Source organism: Euphorbia lathyris, chromosome 5 (genome assembly GCF_963576675.1).
Source record: "Euphorbia lathyris chromosome 5, ddEupLath1.1, whole genome shotgun sequence".
Classification (NCBI taxonomy): Eukaryota; Viridiplantae; Streptophyta; class Magnoliopsida; order Malpighiales; family Euphorbiaceae; genus Euphorbia; species Euphorbia lathyris.
Window position 1 is genome coordinate 70,603,186 of NC_088914.1, and position 7,766 is coordinate 70,610,951.

General features: G+C 32.5%; 1 pseudogene; it reads left to right on the forward strand.

The window, feature by feature from the left end:
- Positions 1 to 4,156: 4,156 nt before the first annotated feature.
- Positions 4,157 to 7,454, forward strand: LOC136228960 (jasmonate-induced oxygenase 2-like; annotated as a pseudogene).
- The last annotated feature ends 312 nt before the right edge of the window (positions 7,455 to 7,766 follow it).

The window sequence follows — 7,766 nt, forward strand, 5'->3', positions numbered from 1 at the left end:
AACAGTCATTAAAGGTACATCAAATATAAGCAATATTTGAACCACATATTGATCGTAACTCCAAATTCGCCGCAAAGCAACTGTAATCCAATCTTCAACATTTGAACCATTCTGAACCTTTGGATCTAAGTCCTTTCTTTTGCAACTATGTAGATCAAGTGATCTACGGATAAGATCTACTGTTTCTGCCCTTGCTAAAACATAAAAGGTTACAAAGACAAAGATTTTAGCCAACAGATGCAGTTCAAAACGGATTCAGAGATTCGATAAAATATATAGGATCCAACTATAAAATTGACACAAACAAAAGAAAAACAACAACAAAAGCGAGAAAAATAAAAAACGGTGGGAGGAGGAAGAAGGAAGACAAGCTTCCTCCTTCCTCCTCAACTAGGCAGCAACAAAGAGGAAGAGAGACAAGAGGAAAGGAGGGTCGACCGTTTGGTGGGGTGGGGGGCAGAAGAAGAAGAAGACTGGGGTGAGTGGGTGGGAGGCGACGGGTGAAGAAAAGAGAAGAGGAGAAGACCTAGAATTCTAAAAAGAAGGGAGACCTTCTCTCTCTTTCCTACGTTTCTATTCATGCTTATTTCTATTTAAACCTAGAGCCTTTTAAATAGAAACATGTATATTTAATCATCACATGCACCTTTAAACATTAAAATAATACTACATAGAGTCTATATACACTAATATTAGTGGGGTTATAAAGGGAAAATGACCGGTATTCAATGGTGGAGCTAGTGGCCGGGGGCTCAGGCCCCTAGGACCCTAAGTTGGCTCTGCCTCTGCTTCAGATCACAAACTTTTAGAATAAATAGTTGCAATACCATTTTTCGAAGGAATGACTAAACTATAAAAATCACAAATATATGAAATGATAATGTACGGTATATGAATTAGTTAAGTGTAAAATAAAATTCAAATATGTTTTTCTATGCAATTTTTTCTTTTATTTTCCCTATTAAGCCCTTATCATTAAATTTGTTATCTAATAGGCACTCTTTTAACATCTACATCTGTGTGGAGCACAAAAGCCACCCATATATATATGGATTGTTTTTCAATGGGTATTACCCATCCATAGGTACCTAGAAAAAGGTGTATATTAATTAGATATTTTTTTTTCAATTAATTTAATTTATTACCCCACTATTTTTTTCTAATGCCTTTTCTCTCTCATAATAAAAAATTTCTTGAAAATAAAAAATATGGATTTTGAAAGTTAGTGCTTTAAAAGCATATTACAATTACAAGAAGATAAATAGATATTGGGACTGGTATTATTGATTCGAAATATATGTGTATGTTGTTTTCATTTTTTTTTTATGGAATATGTTGTTTTTATTTTTACTGTATTCTTTGAATTTTAACCATTAAATATTTATGATTATGTTATTTTCCAATCACGTAATTAACTACCATTTCAAACATTAAGCTAAATAACACATAAATTTTTTTATATGTAAGAAAGCCCAAACAATGCTAAACTATTGTATTTCTCTTTATTGTTTTTCGGTCCGGCTAATCTATGCCATAAGGCATAGGATATGACATAATTAATATAGTTTTTTTTTCAAAAGATGTTTAGTTTTTCTAGGTAATCATATGCAATTAATAAAACATAATTAACTCACTCATTAGAACTTTAATAAAAAAAACTCATGCATATATGGGTAATTAATTTATTAGTCCCTATATTTTGATAAAAACACACTGTTTAGTCCATGTGTTTTAAAAAACACATAGTAAGGTCCCTAACTTTTTTCTCGATGATCTTAACGTTTTTCTTGGTGAACTGTTTAGTCCCTATCGTTTTCTAAACGGTAAAAAAATTTAACAAACAGACGAAAAGACTAAACAGTTCATCGAGAAAAATGTTAGGAACCTTACCGTGTGTTTTTGAAAATACGAGGACTAACTCACTCATTAGAACTTTAATAAAAAAACTCATGCATATATGGGTAATTAATTTATTAGTCCATATATTTTGATAAAAACACACTATTTAGTCACTGTGTTTTAAAAAACACATTGTTTAGTACATGTGTTTTAAAAAACACACAGTAAGGTCCCTAACCTTTTTCTCGATGACCTTAACGTTTTTCTTGGTGAACTGTTTAGTCCCTATCATTTTCTAAACGGTAAAAAAAATTAACAAACAGACGAAAAGACTAAACAATTCATCGAGAAAAAGGTTAGGAACCTTACCGTGTGTTTTTGAAAATACGAGGACTAACTCACTCATTAGAACTTTAATAAAAAAAAACTCATGCATATATGGGTAATTAATTTATTAGTCCTTATATTTTGACAAAAACACACTATTTAGTCAATGTGTTTTAAAAAACACATTGTTTTTTCCATGTGTTTTAAGGTCCCTAACCTTTTTCTCGACGACCTTAATGTTTTTCTTGCTGAACTGTTTAGTCCCTATCGTTTTCTAAACGGTAAAAAAATTTAACAAACAGACGGAAAGACAGTTCATCGAGAAAAATGTTAGGAATCTTACCGTGTGTTTTTAAAAATACGGGGACAAAACAGTATGTTTTTCAAAATATTAGGACTAATAATTAATTACCCTACATATTTGATGGAATTTTGGAGGTTTACCGTGAAAAAAAAAATTAATACCTAAAAATAACCTAATTAATACTCTAGGATCTTACTTTTTCTTTTTTTCAGCATAATTAATACATAAACCTGTGCCTTATGGCACAGGTTAGATTAAGCGTTTAATTATATATAGGGATAAGGAATAAAATGCACCTAATATTAGCAACCAAGATAAATTTTATTTCTAATATTAAGAATCAAAATCAATTTGGTCTCTAGCATAAACAAGTTGAATCAATTTCAAACATTATTAAAATACATAAATATTATGTTTATGTGTTCCATACTAATTACAAGTAAGTTCTAAAAAAGATTCTACATTTTTTTAATTTTAGAATATATTTAGATACGAAATATTTTAAAATTTGACGAAAGATTTGGCTTTTTATTTTTTTTGTCCAATAAGCAAAAGATATATATATTTTTTAATGGCTCATTATTTGCCTTCTAAATTTGTCCAAAATAGTTAATTGGCTCCCTGAACTTTCAAAGTATCCTGATAGCCCTCTTAATTTATATAAAATGTTCGGTTAGCCCCTTGAAATGGTGCAAAACATAATCAATTGATCACTCGATTGCAAAAAAAAGTAAGTTAAATGCAGAAAATGTCACTACACCATATATGGTCTGTTGCAACGTAAACTACATGTGTTGCATGAATTGTGTTTCACTTTTTATGTTTTTTTGGATCTTTTGCAACATAATTTATAAAATGTTGCAAAAGACATGTCATATTTCACATAATCTGATATTTTAGAACACTAATCATGAAATGTTGCAAGAGATGTGTCAAAATTGAAACACTTTTTGTATAAATCATTTTCTAATAAATTTAAAAGGACACTATTTTGTATCTCTCGTATTTTTTTAAACTAGTAGAAAATAAAAATGGGTAAATTACACTATTGGCTACTAAACTTTACCAATTTCACAGTATCACCACTGAACTTTAAAATGTAACATAAAAGCCACTGAATTTTACATTTTTTATTACACATGTGGCAACTAAACTTTAACTAATTCTTCAAAATAACCATTAACAACCATAAAATGAAAATATTCAAGAATTCAAGTTGTTCAGAAAGACATTTACCATGAAACTATATTTTTATTTTCTAAAATCACTATTTTTAGAGCCATCTCTCTCCTAAGTCTAGTTTCTCTCTCCTAACCAAAAAATACCTAAATGGCTTCAAAATAAATAGTCTCAGGGATTAAAGTTGCTTAGAGTGTCATTAATTCTTGAAATATTTTATTTACAGATCGCACTACAAAAAAAATGGAGTTTTAATGTGCGTCAAAAATACATTCATTAAAAATATGTTCTCAATAGATTTAATGTGTGGAAATATACGACACTATTATTATTAACTAACATTTTTTTTTCTCAATTCAGTAGAAGTTTCATTCATTATTTGTTACTTTTCAAGATTTTTTTACCGTCCTTCCCTGCCCTCAAAATTTTCCCCAAATTTTTAAGGGTCAGAGATTTAGGCTTCCCTCCAATTTTTCACTTTAGGCCACATGGTTGTCCATTGCTTGACCTAATCTAGACATTCACACCTTCTCCGACCCACCACCTCCCCTACAACGGTTTCTGCTATTCACCACCATAAGCAGCCAGTCCACTTCATTGTTGATATCTTCCCAATTTCTCTCCATCCTGCTCTTTTGTTTCTCCTCTGCCTCTTTAGATTAGAGCACCATAATGGAAGGAAGAATCTCCAACCTTGCGTGGACCATTCCAGCACTCTAACCTAGACCCATTTCCCATTTCCATCTGCAATAGTTTGGTTCGAGTTGGAGGTTCCATTCATGTTCGAGTGGGAGGTGTTTCGTTCGTGCTCTGAGTGGGAGGTGTTTGGTTCGTGTTTCCATTGTAACAACAGAGGCAACAGAAAAGAGGTAATATGGGTTTTGATCGTGTTTCAATTAATTTGGGTTTTGCCGATTATTCCTTCGTTTAAAGGATTTGGTTTCGTTTGTGTTTATATGCTTGCTGATTTTGGGTTTAGTTTGATTATTGGCTTGGTTATTGGTTTGATTTTGGGTTTTTACAATTTGGGTTTCTTTTGAACGATTAATTGGTCCGTAAAGGATTTTGGGTTTCTGCTGATTTGTGTAGTTATGTTTCTATCTGTTTGTTCAAGGATTTTGGGTTTGTCTCTATTAATTTCTTATGATTCCTAAAGTCTAATGAACAATAAAAGATTACCTTTTTTGAGCCCATATGGTTGAAGCCTCTTTGTTTTACAGGAGTCTGATGTAAACTTTCTTGCATTTTAACTTGTCTATACAACTGCAATTGTTGAAGTCAATAGATGGTCTAGATGTCGAATGGTGCAAAGAAGTCAAGGGAAACATATATGAGATGGTTATTGAGGGGTTCCGGCTCTTAAGCAGATGGACTGCACGCATATGGGAGCAATTGGTAAATTTTGTAGAGACATGCATCGTTACATCATATCAACAATCTACTCAAGCTATGAAAAACCATATTTCTCAAAATATAGTTTAATAAGTTTTGGCATTTTTCTTTAAAAGTTTAAACATAGTCCGTTTAGATTAAAATATCATAGTCACCTCAATCTTGATAGTTCTTTCTTATTAGTCTCAGTTTATTCTTGTTTCAGGAGCCAACCAATTCACCATCAGAAAGCAATTTAATCTAGCTAAAAAATCCAAAGATATTAATTTAGAATTATAAGGATGGATGCAGCTGGGGACTCTATAGTTAGAGTTCAAAATCTTGCACAAGTAAGTATATCAGAGATCCCTTCCCAATATATCCAACCACCTGAAGATCGACCCAGCATGAAGAAAAATAGTACCAAAAATGTTCCGGTAGTTGATGTATTTGGTTTCAAAGCAGATTACAGGAATTAAGTTAGGGAGACAATCGGGGAAGCCTGCAGGGAATGGGGTGCATTCCAAGTGATCAACCATTTGGTGCCCATCGAGTTGATGGACCAAATGAGAAATGCTGGGTTAACCTTTTTTAATGATTGCCCCCTCCAAGAAAAGCTCAAGTATGCTTGTGATCCCACATCGGTTGCCTCCGAAGGATATGGTAGTAAGATGTTGGTTAACAACGGAGGCACGTTGGATTGGAGGGACTACTTTGATCACCACACTCTGCCTCTTTCTCGTCGTAATTGTTCTCACTGGCCTCAGTTTCCTCCTAACTACAGGTTTTTGCAACCCTTCCATTTTCCCACTATTCTCTCTCTACACACACTTGCTAATTCACTATGTTCTGCCTTCCACAAATTGACTTGAGTTAACAATTACTTAAGTTACCTGTACTTCCAATGGTAGGGAAGTCGTATGCAAGTATAGTGATGAAATGAAGGTGCTCAGAGGCTGTTGGGTATCATTTCTGAGAGTCTAGGACTGTCATCGTCTTGCATAGAGGATGTGGTTGGAGACTTCTATCAGAACATTACTGTCAGCTGTTACCCACCCTGTCCCTGGCCTGACCTTACACTAGGTGTCCAATCCCATTCCGGTATGGGTGTAATCACACTATTGATTCAAGACCATGTTGAGGGTCTTGAGGTCTACAAAGACTCCGAGTGGTTCACTGTGCATCCTTTGTCGGAAGCTATTGTTGTTATTTTGGCTGACCAAACTGAGGTAATGCTTCTTTCAGAGCTTGTTGTCATTATCTCCATCATCATGTAAATTGTCATTTTAAGGAGAAACATCTCTCTGGCGAAATCAATAATTTATGTTAGTGTAAACCATGTTTTCATCAATTTTGACAGGGGTCATTTCCATTTTGTGTTAGTTTCCTTGAACTTTTTATTTCATCACTTATTTTCTATTCTCATGTAGTGCTTATTTCATGATAAACATTAGAAATTTTAAGTTGGTTTTGGGTGTTGCGCTGACTTGAAACTGGGGCCAAGTTTTTGTTCATTTTTTTTCTCTCAGAATCAGAAATGGAATTCTGAACCATATTAATTCCAATCATTTTGTTTGAAGAAACATATTATATTTGGTTGAACATTATATCTTATAAATTTGGTATTGGTTGCAGATTATAACCAATGGTCAGTACAAGAGTGCCATACATCGAGCCATAACTAATTCGGATATGGATTACACAATATAGTTCAACTATTAAACTTAAATCTACTTATCAATATAATTCAGCTATCACATCTTATGTGACTACTCACTACTCATTATTATGATGTTATATTTAATCACAAACATTCTTAATCACACTTCATTCTCTAGTTTCAATTTGTGCATATAATGTATTAGTGAATTAATAGCTCTAATTTTATAATTGTTTCTCTGATCCTGATTTTTTATCAACAGAATACCTATGAGATTATAGTATATATATGTTGTTTCTGAAATTGGGAGGTTTTCAGTCTCAGGCCTTTCAATTCTTCTGTCGAGGTAAGTCTTGATCTCCTCCTTCTGTAATGGTTATTCCCATACTCGTTAAAAAGCATGAAGTTTTCAACATTTAATTCAATATTATGTAATTCTTTATTAGAGCTTAATCTTATCCCCAAATTCATAACTGGCTTAAATTATATGCATTGAATGAACTTATGGTTTCAAAACTTAATCCTATCCCTAAATCTTTTAGAAAACTTTAATGCTATAATAATTGCACACTTAGTTATTATTTATGTTAGGGGTAAATAATTTATTGGGATAAGGTATCAAAATAGGCCTAAGGTTTTTAGAGAAGTACCAATTTAGGCTCAACGTTCAAAATAGCACCAATATAGGCTTAACGTTTATAACATAATATCAATTTAGGCTTAACGTTTACAATATAGCATCAATTTAAGTCTCACGTACAAAATAGCACCAAGATAGGCTTAACGTTTACAAAATAATACGAATTTAAGCTTAACGTTTATACAATTTAAGCTAAATTCCATTGCTCATGTAAATGTTAAACTTAAATTCGTATTATTTTGTAAACGTTAAGCCTATATTGGTGTTATTTTGTACGTGAGGCCTAAATTGATGCTATATTGTAAACGTTAAGCCTAAATTGATATTATGTTGCAAACGTTAAGCCTATATTGGTGCTATTTTGAACGTTGAGCCTAAATTGGTACTTCCTCAGAAACCTTAGGCCTATTTTGATACCTTATCCCTAATTTATTAGTCCATTCCTT